The following is a 19,878-nucleotide window of genomic DNA, read 5'->3' as shown; positions in this document are numbered from 1 at the left end:
CAATGGGCACCTATCCTCGTGCTTCTTCTAGGTGCCACCTGAGGGCCAGGAGCCCCGGAGGTGGTTGGCTGCTCATGCTCTACAGAAGGCCCTCACCTCATGCCAGCTTGCTCCTTGGCACCTTGGTGTCACTTCCCGTGTTCCACTGGAATAAACTACGAGGGGGCGGCTGTAAGCACGTGTTGCTGTCCTGAGGGACGGTGGTATCCTATAGCTGCGGCTCCTGGGCGGCTTGGTCCTCATCACCCTTTTCACCACCATCATCATCATCATCATCTTCCTCCTCCTTGCCACCCGTTGGTGTGGTGAATCAGCTGAAAAGGAGGGTAGAAGCTAGGAATAGGTGAGCATCACCTCCTTGGGTTTAAGGGGACAGAGAAGCCTGCCCCACAGTCACGATGGCTGGACCGTCATGGCTAGACACTCCCTTCCCTCCCCCCGCAGCCATCTCATCGCCGGGGAGAGGCAAAAAAAACAGCGAAAAACCCAGGGTCAATAAGGGGAAAAAAAACTCTGGAAATTCCTCTCCGACCCCCCCTCAGGCGATCAAAACCAGCCCAGGAAATACTCAGCCAATAACCTGGGGTGAGGGTTTTAAAGGTGGGGATGCCCCCTCTGGTGGGAATTGTGTGTCAATTCGTCCTGCAAGAAGATAGAGTGAATGTGAGTAAGGCTAACAGTTGAGGTGTGTGGGCCAACTGGCGTGGGAGAGGTAAGGCTGTTAAAGTGGAGCAAGGGTTTTTAGGGTTGTGCTGTAAGTAATAGCTGTGAAGGGCACTGGATAGCCATAGTGCAAGATGCTGAGTTGGAGCCCCATTTAACCAGAGAGCACCGTCAAGGGTTGATTGCGGAAATGTTGCTTTGAGAGAGTGAGGAGTGTGCTGGTGCCCGGAGTTACAAGGAAGAAAAGGGAGAGGTGTGCAGTGTGTTACCTAGCCTGCCAAGCTGAGGTTGTTGGAACTTTTTGCGGCGCTGGCCTGCATGCATGGGATTGATGGAGTTGGCAGTCAGTGCCAGTGCCACCTCCCCCTGAGTGGATTGAGTGATAATTTTGGGTGGTGTGGTGGCACTAACACCGACAAGACTGCTCGTCCTGCCTTCAATGCCCGCCAGGGGGGCTTGGAGGTCTGAATGAGTGAAGTTGTGCATTCGACTTCTCTGGCTTGGTGCCATGCCCTGCTGCCATCTGGGCACAGATGATGCTTGAGTGGTGGTAATTCTGTGCAAGCGTAATAAAAATATTGCTAAGACATGCAGTGAAGTTACTAGAGAGCGGTGAAAGAGCCAATTTAGTTTGAAGTAATTCTCCAGATTTACCACTTCCAGACAATTCCCAATCTTGTATACCTCTCTATATAAGATCATTTCCCGGAGGCCTCTTTTCAATGCTGAACTTTCTCCAGTCTCTATTGAGAGCTCAGATATCTAAGACTAGGTTTGAATGTCTCCCTTGTATCTCCGGGACTAGCACTGCACCCAGCACCCAAGGTGCAGTCTGACCTTAGAACAGCACAGATTGATCATGACTTCCTCTGCCTTGTATTGTACTGTTTTGGCCTTGCAGTTCAACATCCTATTGGCTTTGTTGATTCCTGCTCTACAATGGTTGGACACATTGGGGGCCGATTTTGGGCTCTCTACAGCCCCATTTTCCAGCACGAGTAGAATGGTAGCGAGAAGAAAATTGTAAAAATAAATTCACTCCGACTTCCACATGAGGCTCACCCAATGCATTTTGCAAGCAGGCCTCGATTTAGGCAATCACAGTCAGAAACAGGAAGGCACCTCATTAAAACATTTAAATTTATATACAGCGGCTCCTAGATCATCGTCAACTTCCTCCTTAGCCATTTCAACACCACTCACGCAATAGGTGGGTTGCCCTTTCATCCTTCCTATGTGTAATACTTTAAGCATTAAGTTTCATCAGTCATTATTGTGTCCACTTGCAGATTTTGTCCATCTCTTTATGGTGCCTCTTCTGATTCCACTGCCTCTCCTAACTTGATCTCACCTGTAAATGTGACCAATTTGCATTGTGTTTCTGAGTCCAAGTCGTTGGTGTAAATTAGAAACCGTTGTGTTCCAACACTGAGCCCCGGGACAGCCCACTCAGTACTTCCCTCATCTTAATGTAACTCCCTACAATAAGTGCTCACTTTCTTTTCCGTGGCCAGGGTTTACCCTGAATACCCCACAACATTGAGCTTAACTAATGCGCCTTTAACATATTAAAACATCCCAAAACGCTTCACAGGAGCGTCATCAAACAAAATTTGACACCGAGCCACATAAGGAGATATTAGGACTGGTGAAAGAGGTTGGTTTTAAGGAGGGTCTTAAAGGTGGAGAGAGAGGTAGAGAGGTGGAGAGGTTTAGGGAGGGAATTCCAGAGCTTAGGGGCTAGGCAGCTGAAGGCATGGACGCCAATAGTGGGGTGATGGAAATCGGGGAGCCGCAAGAGGCCAGAATTGGAGGAACGCAGATTTCTCGGAGGGTTGTAGGGCTGGAGGAGGTTACAGAGATAGGGAGGGGCGAGGCCATGGAGGGATATTAACACATGGATGATAATTTTAAATCTGAGATGTTGGCGGAACGGGAACCGATATAGGTCAGCGAACATGGGTGATGGGTGAACGGGATTTGGGGCAAGTTAGGACACCATTTCCGCCAATCTTCCACTGAAGGTATGATGGGAGATCATGAGAACTCCTGTGGAAAGTTTACCCCAGCGTCTTTCATGTGGAAGTTTGCCTTTTGGATATAACACAGTCCACGTGGGACTTCCTCAAAGAAGTCAAGGAGTTTGGTCAGACAGGATCTTCCCCCTCTGAATTGATATTGAGAGCTTTTTACTATGTGATTGTTGTACAGGTAACCTTTCAGTGTACACCTGATAATCAATTCCATTATTTTACACAGGACTGAAGTACGACTACTGGGTTTGTAGATGCCCGAGTCTGATTTGTTGCCTCTTTTTGGATCCATTGGTAGAACCCTCGACTTTAAGTCAGAAGGTTTTAGGTTCAAGTCCCACTCCAGGATTTGAGCACAAAAACTCAGCTGACAGTCCAGTGCAGCACGGAAGGGAGGAGGGGATTAGAGGGGAGGAGAAGATTAGAAGGGAGCAGTGGATTAGAGGGGAGCAGTGGATTAGAGGAGGGGATTAGAGGGGAGGAGTGGATTAGAGGAGGGGATTAGAGGGGAGGAGTGGATTAGAGGGGAGCAGTGGATTAGAGGAGAGGATTAGAGGGGAGGAGTGGATTAGAGGAGGGGATTAGAGGGGAGGAGTGGATTAGAGGGGAGCAGTGGATTAGAGGAGAGGATTAGAGGGGAGGAGTGGATTAGAGGAGGGGATTAGAGGGGAGGAGTGGATTAGAGGGGAGCAGTGGATTAGAGGAGAGGATTAGAGGGGAGGAGTGGATTAGAGGAGGGGATTAGAGGGGAGGAGTGGATTAGAGGGGAGCAGTGGATTAGAGGAGAGGATTAGAGGGGAGGAGTGGATTAGCGGAGAGGAGAGGGTATAGGAATAAATGTCGAGAAGTGTAGCGCTGTGTTTTAGACCCCCCCCTAATTAGACACAGTGAGCACCTCAGGCCTGTCGTGTTCCCATGTTGTTATCACACTCTCTTTTCAGACTGGTGAAATCTCACAGTAAAAATCACCATCATCGGAAAATATTAGGCCCTCCACAGTGCAGCAAATGTTAGTGACTTAGAGTCTATCAGTGCTGTGGCTCAGTGGGTCGCACTTTTGCCTCTGAGTCAGAAGGTTGTGGGTTCAATCCCTACTCCTGAGACTTAAGCATATATTCTAGACCAACACTCCAATGCAGTACTAAGTGGGTGCTGCCTTTTTAGATAAGATGCTAAACTGTCTGCCCTCTCAGGTGGTTGTAAAAGATCCCAGGGCACTATTTTGAAGAAGAGCAGCACTGGTCTCCTGGCTAATATTTATCCCTCAACTAATATCACTAAAACAGATTATCTGGTCCTTTATGTCATGTTTGTGGGATCTTGCTGTGTGCCTTTTGGCTGCCACCAGGATTATCTGGTCCATTATGTACAACAGTGGCTATATTTCAAAAGTACTTCATTTCAAAAGAGAATTGGATAAATACTTGAAAATGAAAGAATTGCAGGGCTATGGGGAAAGAGCAGGGGAGTGGGACTAATTGGATAACTCTTTCAAAGAGCCAACACAGGCATGACGGGCCAAATGGCCTCCCTCCATGCTGTAAGATTCTATGAAAGGTGATATATAAGTGTAAAGTCTTTCATTATATAAATATAAATCCTTCTTGAGAGATAAGAGACAATTGGAAAATTGTTATCAAAATAACAGATCACCTTGTTGCCATTTTGGACTCCGAGTTTACCAGTCAACTTATAAGTCTCTCTTGTTTCCAGCATTGGCCCTGGTCCAGGTTGGGCACTATTACTCTCAGTACTGGGCTTGGTACAGATCCGGTACTGTTACTCTCAGCACTAGGCCTGGTACAGATCAGGTCCTTTTACTCTCAGTACTAGGCCTGGTACAGATTGGGTACTGTTACTCTCAGTACTGGGTCTGGTACAGGTCAGGTACTGTTACTCTCAGTACAGGGCCTGGTACAGATCAGGTATTGTTACTCTCAGTACTGGGTCTGGTACAGATCAGGTACTGTTACTCTCAGTACTGGGCCTGGTACAGATCAGGTACTGTTACTCTCAGTACAGGGCCTGGTACAGATCAGGTACTGTTACTCTCAGTACAGGGCCTGGTACAGATCAGGTACTGTTACTCTCAGTACAGGGCCAGGTACAGATCAGGTACTGTTACTCTCAGTACAGGGCCTGGTACAGATCAGGTACTGTTACTCTCAGTACAGGGCCAGGTACAGATCAGGTACTGTTACTCTCAGTACAGGGCCTGGTACAGATCAGGTATTGTTACTCTCAGTACAGGGCCTGGTACAGATCAGGTATTGTTACTCTCAGTACAGGGCCTGGTACAGATCAGGTTCTGTATAAATGCAATCACCTCTGTGTTCACTGACCTACATTGGCTCCCGCTCCGGGAATGCCACGATTTTAAAATTCTCATCCTTGTTTTCAAATCCCTCCATGGCCTTGCCCCTCTTTTCTCTGTAACCTCCTCCAGCCCTACAACCCTCCGAGGTCTCTGCGCTCCTCTAATTCCTGCCACTTGCCCAACTCCGATTTTAATCACTCCACCATTGGCGGCCGTGCCTTCAGCTGCCTAGGCCCTAAGCTATGGAATTCCCTCCCTAAACCTCTCCGCCTCTCTCTTATCCTAAAGACGCTCCTTAAAACCTATCTCTTTGGCCAAACTTTTGGTCACCTGTCCTAATATCTCCTTATGTGACTCGGTGTCAAATTTTGTTTGATAATCGCTCCTGTGAAGCACCTTGGGACGTTTTACTACATTAAAGGCGCTATATAAATGCAAGTTGTTGTTGTTACTCTCAGTACTGGGCCTGGTACAGATTGGGTACTGTTACTCTCAGTACTGGGTCTGGTACAAATTAGGTACTGTTACTCTCATTACTGGGTCTGGTACAGATTGTAATGTTACTCTCAGTACTGTTACTCTCAGTACTGGGTCTGGTACAGATTAGGTACTGTTACTCTCAGTACTGGGCCTGGTGCAGATTGGGTACTGTTACTCCCATTACGGGGTCTGGTACAGATTGGGTACTGTTACTCTCAGTCCTAGGTATTGTTACTCTTAATACTGGGCCTGGTACAGATTGGGTACTGTTACTCTCAGTACTGGGTCGGGTACAGATTGGATACTGTTACTCTTAGTACTGGGCCTGGTATAGATTGGGTACTGTTACTCTCAGTACTGAGCCTGGTACAGATTGGGTACTGTTACTCTCAGTACTGGGCCTGGTACAGATTGGGTAGTGTTACACTTAGCGCTGGGTCTGGTACAGATTGTTACTCTTAGTACTGGGCCTGGTATAGATTGGGTACTGTTACTCTCAGTACTGAGCCTGGTACAGATTGGGTACTGTTACTCTCAGTACTGGGTCTGGTACAGATTGGGTACTGTTACTCTCAGTGCAGGGTCCGGTACAGATTGGGTACTGTTACTCTCAGTACTGGGTCTGGTACAGATTAGGTACTGTTACTCTCAGTACTGGGTCTGGTACAGATTAGGTACTGTTACTCTCAGTACTGGGTCTGGTACAGATTGGGTACTGTTACTCTCAGTACTGGGTCCGGTACAGATTGGGTACTGTTACTCTTGGTACTGGGTCCGGTACAGATTGGGTACTGTTACTCTCAGTACTGGGTCCGGTACAGATTTGATACTGTTACTCTCAGTACTGGGCCTGGTACAGATTGGGTAGTGTTACTCTTAGCGCTGGGTCTGGTACAGATTGTTACTCTTAGTACTGGGCCTGGTATAGATTGGGTGCTGTTACTCTCAGTACTGAGCCTGGTACAGATTGGGTACTGTTACTCTCAGTACTGGGTCTGGTACAGATTGGGTACTGTTACTCTCAGTGCAGGGTCAGGTACAGATTGGGTACTGTTACTCTCAGTACTGGGTCTGGTACAGATTAGGTACTGTTAGTCTCAGTACTGGGTCTGGTACAGATTGGGTACTGTTACTCTCAGTACTGGGTCCGGTACAGATTGGGTACTGTTACTCTTGGTACTGGGTCCGGTACAGATTGGGTACTGTTACTCTCAGTACTGGGTCCGGTACAGATTGGATACTGTTACTCTCAGTACTGGGTCCGGTACAGATTGGGTACTGTTACTCTCAGTACTGGGTCCGGTACAGATTGGATACTGTTACTCTTGGTACTGGGTCCGGTACAGATTGGGTACTGTTACTCTCAGTACTGGGTCCGGTACAGATTGGATACTGTTACTCATGGTACTGGGTCCGGTACAGATTGGGTACTGTTACTCTCAGTCCTAGGTATTGTTACTCTTAATACTGGGCCTGGTACAGATTGGGTACTGTTACTCTCAGTACTGGGTCGGGTACAGATTGGATACTGTTACTCTTAGTACTGGGCCTGGTATAGATTGGGTACTGTTACTCTCAGTACTGAGCCTGGTACAGATTGGGTACTGTTACTCTCAGTACTGGGTCTGGTACAGATTGGGTACTGTTACTCTCAGTGCAGGGTCCGGTACAGATTGGGTACTGTTACTCTCAGTACTGGGCCTGGTGCAGATTGGGTACTGTTACTCCCATTACGGGGTCTGGTACAGATTGGGTACTGTTACTCTCAGTCCTAGGTATTGTTACTCTTAATACTGGGCCTGGTACAGATTGGGTACTGTTACTCTCAGTACTGGGTCGGGTACAGATTGGATACTGTTACTCTTAGTACTGGGCCTGGTATAGATTGGGTACTGTTACTCTCAGTACTGAGCCTGGTACAGATTGGGTACTGTTACTCTCAGTACTGGGCCTGGTACAGATTGGGTAGTGTTACTCTTAGCGCTGGGTCTGGTACAGATTGTTACTCTTAGTACTGGGCCTGGTATAGATTGGGTACTGTTACTCTCAGTACTGAGCCTGGTACAGATTGGGTACTGTTACTCTCAGTACTGGGTCTGGTACAGATTGGGTACTGTTACTCTCAGTGCAGGGTCCGGAACAGATTGGGTACTGTTACTCTCAGTACTGGGTCTGGTACAGATTAGGTACTGTTACTCTCAGTACTGGGTCTGGTACAGATTGGGTACTGTTACTCTCAGTACTGGGTCCGGTACAGATTGGGTACTGTTACTCTTGGTACTGGGTCCGGTACAGATTGGGTACTGTTACTCTCAGTACTGGGTCCGGTACAGATTTGATACTGTTACTCTCAGTACTGGGCCTGGTACAGATTGGGTAGTGTTACTCTTAGCGCTGGGTCTGGTACAGATTGTTACTCTTAGTACTGGGCCTGGTATAGATTGGGTACTGTTACTCTCAGTACTGAGCCTGGTACAGATTGGGTACTGTTACTCTCAGTACTGGGTCTGGTACAGATTGGGTACTGTTACTCTCAGTGCAGGGTCCGGTACAGATTGGGTACTGTTACTCTCAGTACTGGGTCTGGTACAGATTAGGTACTGTTACTCTCAGTACTGGGTCTGGTACAGATTGGGTACTGTTACTCTCAGTACTGGGTCCGGTACAGATTGGGTACTGTTACTCTTGGTACTGGGTCCGGTACAGATTGGGTACTGTTACTCTCAGTACTGGGTCCGGTACAGATTGGATACTGTTACTCTCAGTACTGGGTCCGGTACAGATTGGGTACTGTTACTCTCAGTACTGGGTCCGGTACAGATTGGATACTGTTACTCTTGGTACTGGGTCCGGTACAGATTGGGTACTGTTACTCTCAGTACTGGGTCCGGTACAGATTGGATACTGTTACTCTTGGTACTGGGTCCGGTACAGATTGGGTACTGTTACTCTCAGTACTGGGTCTGGTACAGATTGGGTATTGTTACTCTTAATACTGGACCTGGTACAGGTTGGGTACTGTTACTCTCATTACTGGGTCTGGTACAGATTGGGTATTGTTACTCTTAATACTGGAGTGTGAGGCTCACCTGGGCATGGAGGGAGAGCAGAGTGTGAGGCTTACCTGGGCATGGAGGGAGAGCGGAGTGTGAGGCTCACCTGGGCATGGAGGGGGAGCGGAGTGTGAGAATCACCTGGGCATGGAGGGAGAGCGGAGTGTGAGGCTCACCTGGGCATGGAGGGAGAGCGGAGTGTGAGAATCACCTGGGCATGGAGGGGGAGCGGAGTGTGAGGCTCACCTGGACATGGAGGGGGAGCGGAGTGTGAGGCTCACCTGGGCATGGAGGGGGAGCGGAGTGTGAGAATCACCTGGGCATGGAGGGGGAGCGGAGTGTGAGGCTCACCTGGGCATGGAGGGGGAGCGGAGTGTGAGGCTCACCTGGGCATGGAGGGAGAGCGGAGTGTGAGGCTCACCTGGGCATGGAGGGGGAGCGGAGTGTGAGGCTTACCTGGTTGGTGAACAGCTGCAGTGAGATTTAACATCTGGACTGCATGGCCAGTGACAGTAAAGGTCATCACTGCCCTCAGCTTCTGTGCCACGCGGTTGAAAGCTGCGAGGTCCCAGGATGTCATGAATGGATCGTTAAAATGATGCTGAAAAGCAGGCACTCCTCTCGGCTAAAGGAGCAGTGCCCCTTCCCGCAGGCTCCCTGTACAATAGCCTGGTAATACAGGAGGGCACTGGAAGCGAAGATCATTACTCGGTTTAATGCAGCTCCAGTCTCTCTGACTGTTCCCCAGCCATTTCTGAGAAGCACGGTTTAATTGTATACTTCCTGATTGTGTTATTCCTCCAGTCCCGCCCATGTTGAAGCCTGGGTTGTATCAGCAAACAATGAGCCACTGACGGCAGTCTCTATCCAGAGACTGGTAAAGACTGGGAGCCAAAGATCCGTGTGGGGGAGACGGTAAGTCTTTAATTCCTGGTGCTGTGTTTCAGGGTGAGTGTTGTTAGTGGGGTGGAGATCATCTCTCTGAGAGGGTGCTGAACGTTTTGTCTTCCTTTTTCGTACACGGTGTGCTTGCCTATCCTTGAGCTGCTCAGTTATCCGGCAACTCACACTCACTGCTGCGGAATCCCTGAGGGTAACTGTTGTGAGATTCTCCAGACACAACTCGTCCGACCGTGTGCTCCCAACGGGGAGCCGCAGTCACAGGGAGCACTGGGGTCGGTGTTGTAGCTCAGTGTCCGACCTGCGCTCCCTTCAAGCGAGACTGACCCCTGGGAAGACGGGATTGGTGAATTTCCCCTTAATATGGAAGAAAGAACTTTCATTTATACACCGCTTTTCACGACTTCAGGCCGGCCTGAAGAGCTTTAAAGGCAATGAAGAACTTTTGAAGTGTTGTCACTGTTGTAATGTAGGGAAACGTGGCAGCCGATTTGCACACAGCACTCACTCTCACTCACTCACACTCACCATACTTACTCACACTCACTCACTCACACACTCACACTCACTCACCCACTCACACTCACCATACTTACTCACACTCACTCACTCACACACTCACACTCACTCACCCACTCACACTCACCATACTTACTCACACTCACTCTCACCTACTCACTCACACTCACCATACTTACACTCACACATTCTCACCCACTCACACTCACCATACTTACTCATACTCACTCACTCTCACACACTCACTCTCACCTACTCACTCACACTCACCATACTTACTCACACTCACTCATTCTCACCCACTCACTCACACTCACTCACTCACACACTCATTCTCACCTACTCACTCACACTAACTCACCCACTCACACACTCTCACCCACTCAATCACTCACCCACTCACTGAATCACTCACCCACTCACACTCACTCACCTACTCACACTCACTCACTCAATCACTCACACTCACTCACTCACTCACACACACACTGTCGCATTTATCGAACTGGAGAAAACCACACTTGGTTCCTCAACATGTACTTCGGAGAAGATTTAATAGAAAACTGTGCACTTGTTCGAATTATTTTGACTAACAACAGCCCTCGCATTGCTCAGAATAAACCTGGCCCAACTTATTCAAACAAATCGGCTGCAGCCTCGCTGTTTGATCAAGCAGCACTTTATACTCTGCTGAGCTCGCAGGTGCAATCTGCAACTGCTTTCTTCATAAAGATCTGCGAGAGGATATCGGTCAAAATAAGCAACACAGACTCACTTCCTTCCAAGTGGTCTGTTTCTCAACCCCCACATATGTTAAATGATACAGGAAAGCGTCACTATCCCTTCTCAGTGGTCCCGATGAGCGCAGACCAGAAAGTCCCGGGTTCGATTCTCAGTCTGTGCTGAATGAGCTGATCTCAGTCAGAGCAGACGTTGGGGTGCTGTAATGTTAACCTCAGTGCCTCTGGTTAGGAGCAGGTGAAAATCTGTCAGGTTTCCTGCGTTTGATTGCGATCCAGTGACTCTTCCCCCCACCCCCTGGGTTGGAAAGTACATGGTTATGGACGACAGGAGCAGATTCGACTGCGATGCCTTCCATGGTCGAATAACCATCTGACACTCAGTATCTAGGCTTGTAGATGACGAATGGTCACACTGGCGAGATACCAGAGTGCTGCTGGCACCATCTGGAGTCAACACCTAGAGGAGAGGAGTGGATTAGAGGAGAGGAGAGAAGTGGATTTGAGGGGAGGGGAGGGGAGAGGAAGAGGGTGGTGCAGAGGGAAGGGGAGAAGAGGAATGGTATAGGAATAAATGCTGAGAAGTGTAGCACTGTGTTTTAGACCCCCCCCCCCAAATTAGACACAGTGAGCACTTCAGGCCTGTCGTGTTTTATACTGTTCCCATGTTGTTATCACACTCTGTTATCTGACTGGTGAAAACTCACAGTAAAAATCACCATCATCAGGCAGGATTAGGCCCTCCACAGTGCAGCAAATATTAGTGACTTAGAGAATCAACCAACATGCTGACTCATGCTGGGGTAAAGTTCACCGGGAGTCACCAGCCCACATATGTGAGCCTATACAGTGAGTGTCAGGCGGGCCATTCCACTACAGGGGCATCCAGACATTGTGCTCACCCTTGACCGCTACCCAGTGGAGGAGAGGTGGGAAAGAGTGGGAGGGGAGTGCAAGGGAGGGATGGAGGAGGGAGGGGATGAGAGGAGAAGGGTGGAGAGGCTGGAATATAACTGGCCAGTTCTGTACTGCCGGCATGGACTGGCATTCGCAGGAAGCACATGGCAAGAAATTATGGGCTGCCTGCCCGTGATTTCCCACCTAAAGCTCCCCGCTGGGCGCACGGAATCTAGCCTTGCGTATGTGTGGGTGTCGGCCAAGAACAGGATCGGACGTGGCTTTGATGTCCCTTCATGGGTCAATGGCCTGAGTCCTCACTCCTCCGGCTCCATTTTTATGAAGCAGTCGCCGATCAGGACTGGTGGTCCTAGGAACATAGGAACAGGAGGAGGTCAATCAGCCCCTCGAGCCTGTTGCGCCATTCGATTAGGTCATGGCTGATCTGTATCTTAACTCAATCTCCCTGCCTGGGTTCCGTAGCCCTTAATACACTTGCCTAACAAAAATGATCACCAGATCAGAGTCGTCACTTCTAACGTTCACTCCCGACAGTGACAGCTCTGACACTGTTGCGTTTGGGCGCTGACACCTATAAGTGTGATAGTTACAGATGCTGCTGATATTGAGCGTGAGCAGAGCCCTGACCACAGAGAGCCTCAGAATTACACTCCCTGCGTCACCTTACTGCAGGCCTGAGCTCTCGTACTTTGAGAGTTGTGCTGGAAACCAGCGACACATCCATTGCTTCTGAAACTCCCAAAGCCTCACCAGCATGCAGTGTAAAAAGCAGAAGTATTAAGGCCCACACAAGATACTTTCATTAAAAGCAGAAGGCCAGTGCAGAAACAATACTTTTAATGCAAAGTATTTTAACTGTCTGTGTGTCCCAGCATCAAACAAGGAACAATAATCTGATGATAAGGGAGCCTGCAGCAAAATCAGCAGAGCCGGTGGGAGGAATGGGGGAAAGAGTCCCCCAGTATTCTCCCCTCCTGTCAGCTGCGGCTCAGTGGGTAGCACTGTATTCTCTACATCAGAAGGTTGTGGATTCAATCCCACTCCTGAAACTTTAGCACATCTTCTATGCTGACACTCCAGTGCAGTACTGAGAGAGTGCTGCATTGTTGAAGGTACGGTCTTGCAGATGTCCTGACCAATATTTATTGCTCAACTCTCAACCCCCACATCACTAAAATACAGATTACCTGTTCATTATCACAATGCTGTTTATGGGACCTTGCTGTGCGCGAATGGGCTGCCACATTTCCTACATTTCAAAAGTACTTCATTGGCTGTAAAGCGCTTCGGGACGTCCTGAGGTTGTGAAAGGCGCTATAGAAATGCAAGTTCTTTCAAGTTTTTTTGCTGCCACCCAGGTGACTGTGAACTGAAGGTGGGATCTCCAGCTCCCTTTGCCAGCTCAGCCACTGAAGGTTGAGCTCACAATTGTTTTAAAATAACAGCTTCCAGTCAGCATGTGTCAGAGCAACTACGTACGACTCTATCCCGGCCAGCTCACTCGGGACTTCCCCCATGTGTTGTTTTGATGTGCATCGCTCACTGAAGTTGAAATTTCCAAAGCTCCATCAGGAGAGGGGGAACCCTTGACCTGATGAGTGTTACGTGGCTGCCTTGCTTTAATGCTATACACGTGGGGCCTAGTACTTTACGCACAGGGTTGCAGCTCCTCAGAGTGTGTACGAGGCCGAGTCTGCATGGGCTAGACTTCCATCTTCAACCCGTTGGCAGAATTACATAGAATTATATAGAATTTACAGCACAGCAACAGGCCACTCAGCCCTATTGGTCCATGTTGGTGTTTATGCTCCACACAAGCCTCTTCCCTCCCTACTTCATCTAACCCTATCAACATATCCTTCTGTTCCTTTCTCCCTCATGTACTTAGCTAGCTTTACCTTATCTGGATCGTCCACCCTGTATGCAACCCGCCCATTGGTTTCAATGGAATGAAAACCCAGCAGATTTTATAAAGGGGAGAGGATTCGACTCCCCAGATCATTGTCCAGGAGGTGAGGATACAATTATTCTACTGTCATGTCTGCCAATGGCTTTTACCCTGCCCCCCCCCCCCCACCACTGGCCCCAATCTTCTTCATTCTGCTGCTCTTCTGTGTGTCTCATGATCGTCTCAATTTTCGGGAGTCCGCCGCCCGCCCGATGGAATCAGTCCAAGGCCCAAATTGGTTGGGCCTCATTTCCGTACCGTCAGCGAGCTGCTCATCCGTCTTGAAGGACGAAAATCTGGCGGGTCCAGCCCCTAGCGCAAGTAGGTTAAAGGAGGAGAGACGATCCTGGGTCGCGGGAGGTTGAGTCACCTCAGGGGTTGGTCTTTGTGGGGTGAGGAGGAATATTAATGCTCCTCCTGATTCCACAAAAATTGATTTTAAACCTTAAACTTACCATTCTCTGAGCGGCCTGCGGCGGTACCCCGATAATGAACCATCGGTTGGGCCGCACAATTCACGCATCAATGTGTGGAATGTGTGGCACACTCATTGGTACCTGAAAATTGATTTGGGGTCCTGATGACGTCATGGGACCCCACCTTCCATGGGCTAATGAGGCGCCCGTCTGTTTTCAGCCGGTACCTGTTTCAAGGACTCCCACCTGGATGGTGGCAGCCCGGGTGTTGGCAGGAAACAGGCGGTAAGTTTGGTGCTCCCATTTTCCTTCCGCTGCCTCCACATTCTGAAAACAGAGACGTAATGAAACGCTCCCTATCTCTGTAACCCCCTCCAGCACTATATCACTTTGAGAACTCTGCGCTGCTCCAATTCTGGCCTCTTGTCCATCCCTCACTTCCTTCTTCCTACCATTGGCGGCCTTTCCTTTCAACCGTCTAGGCCCTAAGCTTTGGAATTCCCTCCCTAAACCTCTCCGCCTCTCTCTCCTCCTTCGCGACGCTCCTCAAAACCTACCTCTTATCTGTCCTAATGTCTCCTTCTTTGGCTCGGTGTCAATTTTTGTCTGATTTACGCTCCAGTGAAGTGCCTTGGGACATTTTACTACGTTAAAGCCGCTATATAAATGCAAGTTGTTGATTCAACCATGGAGAAATGAACGATGGTTGTGAGCAATTCCTTGAACAAGGCAGGGCAGAGAAAGAAGTTGGAGGAGTGGGGAGGTTTTGTCAGAATGTGGACAATGGCCTGGTTAGATTGGGAAATAAGAAAGCCATAAATTTCCTCCCGACTAGCCCATTACTTCAGCAGAAACCATAGTTACGTGTCTATCCAGGATTAGCGTTGAAGTTACGGTGGCCGATCGGGGGCTTCCTCCCCTTGAGGAAATTTCCGCGGATGTCAGAACGCTGCTGTCATTTGTAGGAAGTAGTCGCCAACAGCCAGGAGGCATTTCAAACACAACCTCCGTTTTAGATCTGAACAGGTGATAATTACGATGTAAGAATGTTGGGTAATGAGGTGAAAGTCATCAGTTAGGCCAGAGGCAAAATGCTTCTGGCCGCAGAAACAAATGAAAAGGTACGAAAGCAAAATACTATGGATGCCGGAAATCTGAACTCGAAATGGAACATACTGGAGACACTCAGCAGGTCAGGCAGCAACGGTGGAGAGAGAAACAGGGTTAGTGTTTCAGGTCGGTGACCTTTCATCAGAACTGGAAGATGTTAGAGAGGAACAGGTTTTAAGCAAGTACAGGCCCCACCACTTAAAACGTCCACGTTTAAAGTGGGCAGTCACTTATATCGGCCAAAAAGCGGAAACCATTATCCATTTGCATTAATATTAATTTCAAAGTTGCGTCTTAAGTGCTCCATTTATTTAATGTAAAAACAACTGCGGTTACTCCCTAGTTCGCACCTTGTTAAGGTTCACTGAATGCAAGAACAAACTATAAGTAAATAGCACCTCATTAGGGTGCAGTTGCCTTTTGTGTACTTAAACCATGTGGTGTGGGGTTACAATTTGCACTGCATTAGCAAACATGACTGGAAAGAGGGAAGCAATATCTCTCAGAATCAAAATCATCCTCCTGAACAAAATCAATGAGCTATCGAAATAGAGGCAGGGTGACCCGGCACAGCACCTCGGTCTTCCAAACTCTACGGTCTCCGAGTTGCTGAAACATCATGAAAAGCTCGACGGTGAATGGCACCAGAATTCTGATCTGAACAGAAAGAGGGTAAGGATGGGGAACTGGAGGGCGCACTTCTCCGTTGGTCTCAGAATGAGGGTGGGCGAGACATAAGAACATAAGAAACAGGAGCAGGCGTAGGCCATCCGGCCCCTCGAGCCTGCTCCGCCATTCAATAAGATCATGGCTGATCTTCGACCTCAACTCCATTTTCCCGCCCGATCCCCGTATCCCTTGATTCCCCTAGAGTCCAAAAGTCTATCCATCTCAGTCTTGAATATACGCCCTTATCAATGGTTCCCTTCTAGCCCAAAGGTCCAAGCAGTTGGAGGAAAATTTATCTCATCTGTGTCACCTTGGTGACCATGGTGCTCCGTCCGGAACTGACATGGATGACATTGGACACAATGTGAGCTCAGGATGAAGAGGTGGGAGAGCGGGAACATGATCCGGACAGTGTAGAGTCTTTGGTCACACCGCCCGATGTTCGCTGTGCTCATCTCGTATTGCAATGTGCTATGGAGCAGTGCCCAGACAGAGAACCAGACTGCGAGGCCATCAGAATGGTTGCCATAGACTGGTGTCCATACTGTCAGAGAAAGACATTTCAAACTCGGTTCCACAGATCTTTGGTGGAAACATGTAGGACTGCCACACAATTTTAATGTGGATAAATATTGAATTTTAATTACATTTTGAATTACCTTTTTCCATTTCAGCTTCTTAATTTTTAAAACTGTTCTGGCATTTAACAGTGTAAATTTTAATACATTTCTAATGACCTTTATCAATGAATGCGCCCGCTATAAATGGTGGGGGCTGTACAGAATCGGGGAAAAGGTGGGGGGGCAGGGAAAGAACAAAAGGGAAAGGTTTGTGATGGGCTGAGGGGCAGGATCATAGATCGGGAATTTTCTCGGAGCTGCTCCCACTCCACATTCGTAACTTCAGCGGAAGTGAGGCGGAAACCCAGTTTACGCACGCCAATGGGATTCCCACCGCACTCCTGGCGAAGTTACAGCGGGAGTACCTCCAAGGAAATTTCTGGCCAAGGACCCTCCCCCCCGTTACACTGTGGAGCGGAGCTGGCAGAGAGGAAACCAAACATGTGCGATCATGCTGCCCTCCCGTAACGTGAAAGCCCGTTTAGTGGAGCTTAGCTAGGGGTGGTAGGAATATTCAATTCATTTCAACACCAATGAGCCAGGGAGGAGACAACAACCTGGCTCCCTACTCCTCACGACGATCCAGTGATCCCTGCCAGGATGGGCACGTGTTGTGCGCGTTGGGTGAGGAGAGGATTGGACTCATCTTTGATGTCACCCCATGGTCGAACTTCCTGCCAATGCTCACTGTCTAGGCTTGCGCACGAAGAACAGCCACTTTCTAGGCTCTGGACGTATATAAATCTTAATTATGTTTGCTGACGTTCCTGTGAAGCGCCTTGGCACGTTTTACTACGTTAAAGGCGCTATATAAACGCAAGTTGTTGTTGTTGTTGTGATTTTATTTTAAAGCTTCTATATATGGGCCAAGTGCAGGCAATTGGGACTAGCTTAGTGGTATAAACTGGGCGACATGGACATGTTGGGCCGAAGGGCCTGTTTCCATGTTGTAACTTCTATGATTCTATGATTCTATGATTCTTCTCGTGGCTGACCACACAGTCTATCCGTCGAGGAGACATTAAGCCGAGGCCCCGTCTGCTTGCCCGGATGTAGACGATCGCACGGCACCAATTTGAAATCAGTGGCTCTCGCCGTGTCCTACTCAGCATCCCTCTCCTCAACCAGCACCGCCGAAGAAACAGATTAACTGGCCTTTCATCTCATTGTTGTGTCTGGGATCTTGCTGTGCCCACACAACAGCAGTCACTGCGCTTCAATGTATTTAATTGAGGCGAATCCGAGAGAGGTGATAAGATGCTGTTGCAATGCAAGTCTTTCTGTTACAATAGATGTTTGCACCTCTGTCTGCTGCTGGGAGGTGTAAAGTGAATTTGTCACCATCACTTGTGAAGATCATACAGTTTGTAAGTGGAGGAGGGGTGACACCAGGCTCTAGATGTTTCTGAAACTACTTATGAGAAGATTATATTGACAAAAGATGGCTATTTCTGGTGCCTTAAATCAGAAGGCTCACCACCACCTTCTCAAGGGCAACCAGGGATGGGCAATTAATGCCAGTCTTGCCAGTGATGCCCACATCCCGAGAATGAAAACAAAATATGACTGGTGATAACTGAAATGCCCTGTGATGGGCTATAAAAGCCCATCCAGCCTGTTGCTTGGTTGCTAAGCACTCACTTGGCCATTGAATGCCAGTCAGACTAAGACTCAGGACATCCCAAAGCTCTTCATGGCCAATAAAGTACTTTTGAAGTGTAGTCGCCATTGTGATGTAGGAAACATGGCAGACAATTTGTGCACAGCAAGATTCCACAAACAACAATGAGATAATGACCAGATTATCTGATTTTAGTGATGTTGGTTGAGGGATAAATATTGGCCATGACGCTGGGGAGAACTCCCCAGCTCTTCTTTGAATAGATCTTTTACATCCACCTGAGAGGGCAGACAGGTCCTTGGTTTAACATCTCATCCGAAAGACGGCACCACCGGCAGTGCCGCACTCCCTCAGTACTGCAGTGGAGTGTCAGCCTGGATTATGTGCTCGAGTCTCTGGGATGAGACTAGAACCCACGACCTTCTGCATCATAGACCGCTGGGTTAAGGCCACCGATTTCGGTAAAGCAAACGCGGTGACCCGATCCGGTGAGTTTGCACTCTTGGGCCTGTGATCTGTACAGTGGACCCCGGAGAATTTACAAGGTGGCAGTCCCTCATGCAGGGAATGAAAGGAGGAAGAAAATAGATGAAGGTCACTCTCCCGAGAAAGGAACAGAAATCCATTACAGTGTAAGTGTGATTTGAAACCGGTGAGCTCGAACTTGTCACAAAGCTTTCTACATGATGTCCTCTGCTCTGCTAAAAATAGAAGGAAGAAGAAGCGGCAATGCCCTTTTGTGTCATCCAGTTTCCTCTTGGATATGGATACTGAAGTCAGGAGGAAAGCTGAACAGCAGATTTTAAATATAGTTTGTGTAATGAATTCATAAATCCATTGATAAAGAATAAGTTCCAATTTAGTTAGACACAGTGTGGAGAGGCAATCATCCTTCTCTCTACTCCTCATACCAAATATAAATGCCCAGAAACGAGTTTGCTGATCTCATTGGGGTGTTACAGATGGTCTCAATGCACTTGGGCTGGGGAGAGAAAACACTCAGTCAGAGTTCCTGCTCCTGATTGCTCTCTCTTGACTCCTGGTTGAAGTGTATATATGTGTGTGTGGACCCTGGGTGAGATTTTACACCTTTTATCATGGAATAGCCTGCTGTAACTCACTGACACAATAATGGCTTCTTAAAATGAAAGAACTTGCATTTATATAGCGCCTTTCAAGCTGTCCCACAACACTTTACAGCCAATGAAGTTCTTTTGAAGTTCAGTCACTGTTGTAATGTAGGAAACACTGCAGCCAATTTCTTACTTTCTCCTGCCAAATGCCTACTGCACTGAGTATTCCCAGGGGGCCTCCCATCCAAGTACTGACCACTCCTGATACTGCTTAGCTTCCAAGAGGCAGGTGTTTTCAGAGGAGTGAGGCAAAGATAAAGGGGCCTGCATTAGCCCGGTCTGGAACCCCAGGACTCTTGCGTGGCAGGCAAGAATTCTACCCCGGAACTACCAATTCACACACACAACAAATGCTTCAGGAACATTGGAACAGGAGTAGACCATTCAGCCTATCAAGCCTGTTCCGTCATTCAATTAGATCATGGCTGATCTGTATCTTAACTCCATTTAAACCACCCGTACCTGACTTAAACCTCAGTTTTGAAAGCTCCAATCGATCCCCAGCACCCATCATCTTTTGGGGGAGAGCGTTCCAGATTTCTGCTGCCTTTTGTGTGAAAGAATGCTTCCTGATTTCTCTCCCACATGGCCCAGCTCTAATTTTAAGATCATTTCCCTTTATCTACCCTATCGAATCCTTTTAACATTTTAAACACTACGCCCACTAAAAGGGTATCCAATACTCCATATGGTGATGGAATTTTGTGTTATTGGCACCAAGACTCTAACCAACAGAAC

At 48.3% G+C, this 19,878-nt stretch overlaps 2 protein-coding genes and 1 long non-coding RNA gene across 6 annotated transcripts in view; 1 reads left to right on the top strand and 2 right to left on the bottom strand.

The window, feature by feature from the left end:
• LOC137344380 (uncharacterized) overlaps positions 1-9,584 on the bottom strand; it is a 32,939-nt gene extending 23,355 nt beyond the window's left edge. Inside the window, exon 1 of the long non-coding RNA XR_010968342.1 lies at positions 9,003-9,584. This is a non-coding gene — a long non-coding RNA (uncharacterized lncRNA). The remainder of the gene's footprint in view (positions 1-9,002) is intronic.
• The window catches only part of rpl10a (ribosomal protein L10a), a 142,407-nt gene that overhangs the window by 35,136 nt on the left and 87,393 nt on the right, over positions 1-19,878 (bottom strand). The gene's annotated exons all lie outside the window — the stretch shown is intronic.
• The window catches only part of LOC137344377 (F-actin-monooxygenase mical1-like), a 130,208-nt gene continuing 119,689 nt past the window's right edge, over positions 9,360-19,878 (top strand). For 3 of the 4 annotated variants that reach the window (XM_068007274.1, XM_068007273.1, XM_068007271.1), the window contains exon 1: positions 9,360-9,461. The gene's annotated coding sequence lies outside the window, so the exon portion shown is untranslated. Of the gene's footprint in view, positions 9,462-13,511; positions 13,636-19,878 lie in introns of all 4 variants that reach the window. The other variant, XM_068007272.1, reaches the window with a different exon arrangement.

The sequence above is a fragment of the Heptranchias perlo genome, chromosome 27, assembly GCF_035084215.1.
Source record: "Heptranchias perlo isolate sHepPer1 chromosome 27, sHepPer1.hap1, whole genome shotgun sequence".
NCBI lineage: Eukaryota > Metazoa > Chordata > Chondrichthyes > Hexanchiformes > Hexanchidae > Heptranchias > Heptranchias perlo.
The sequence above is the reverse complement of the archived record's forward strand: the minus strand, read 5'-3'. Positions and strand labels throughout refer to the sequence as shown.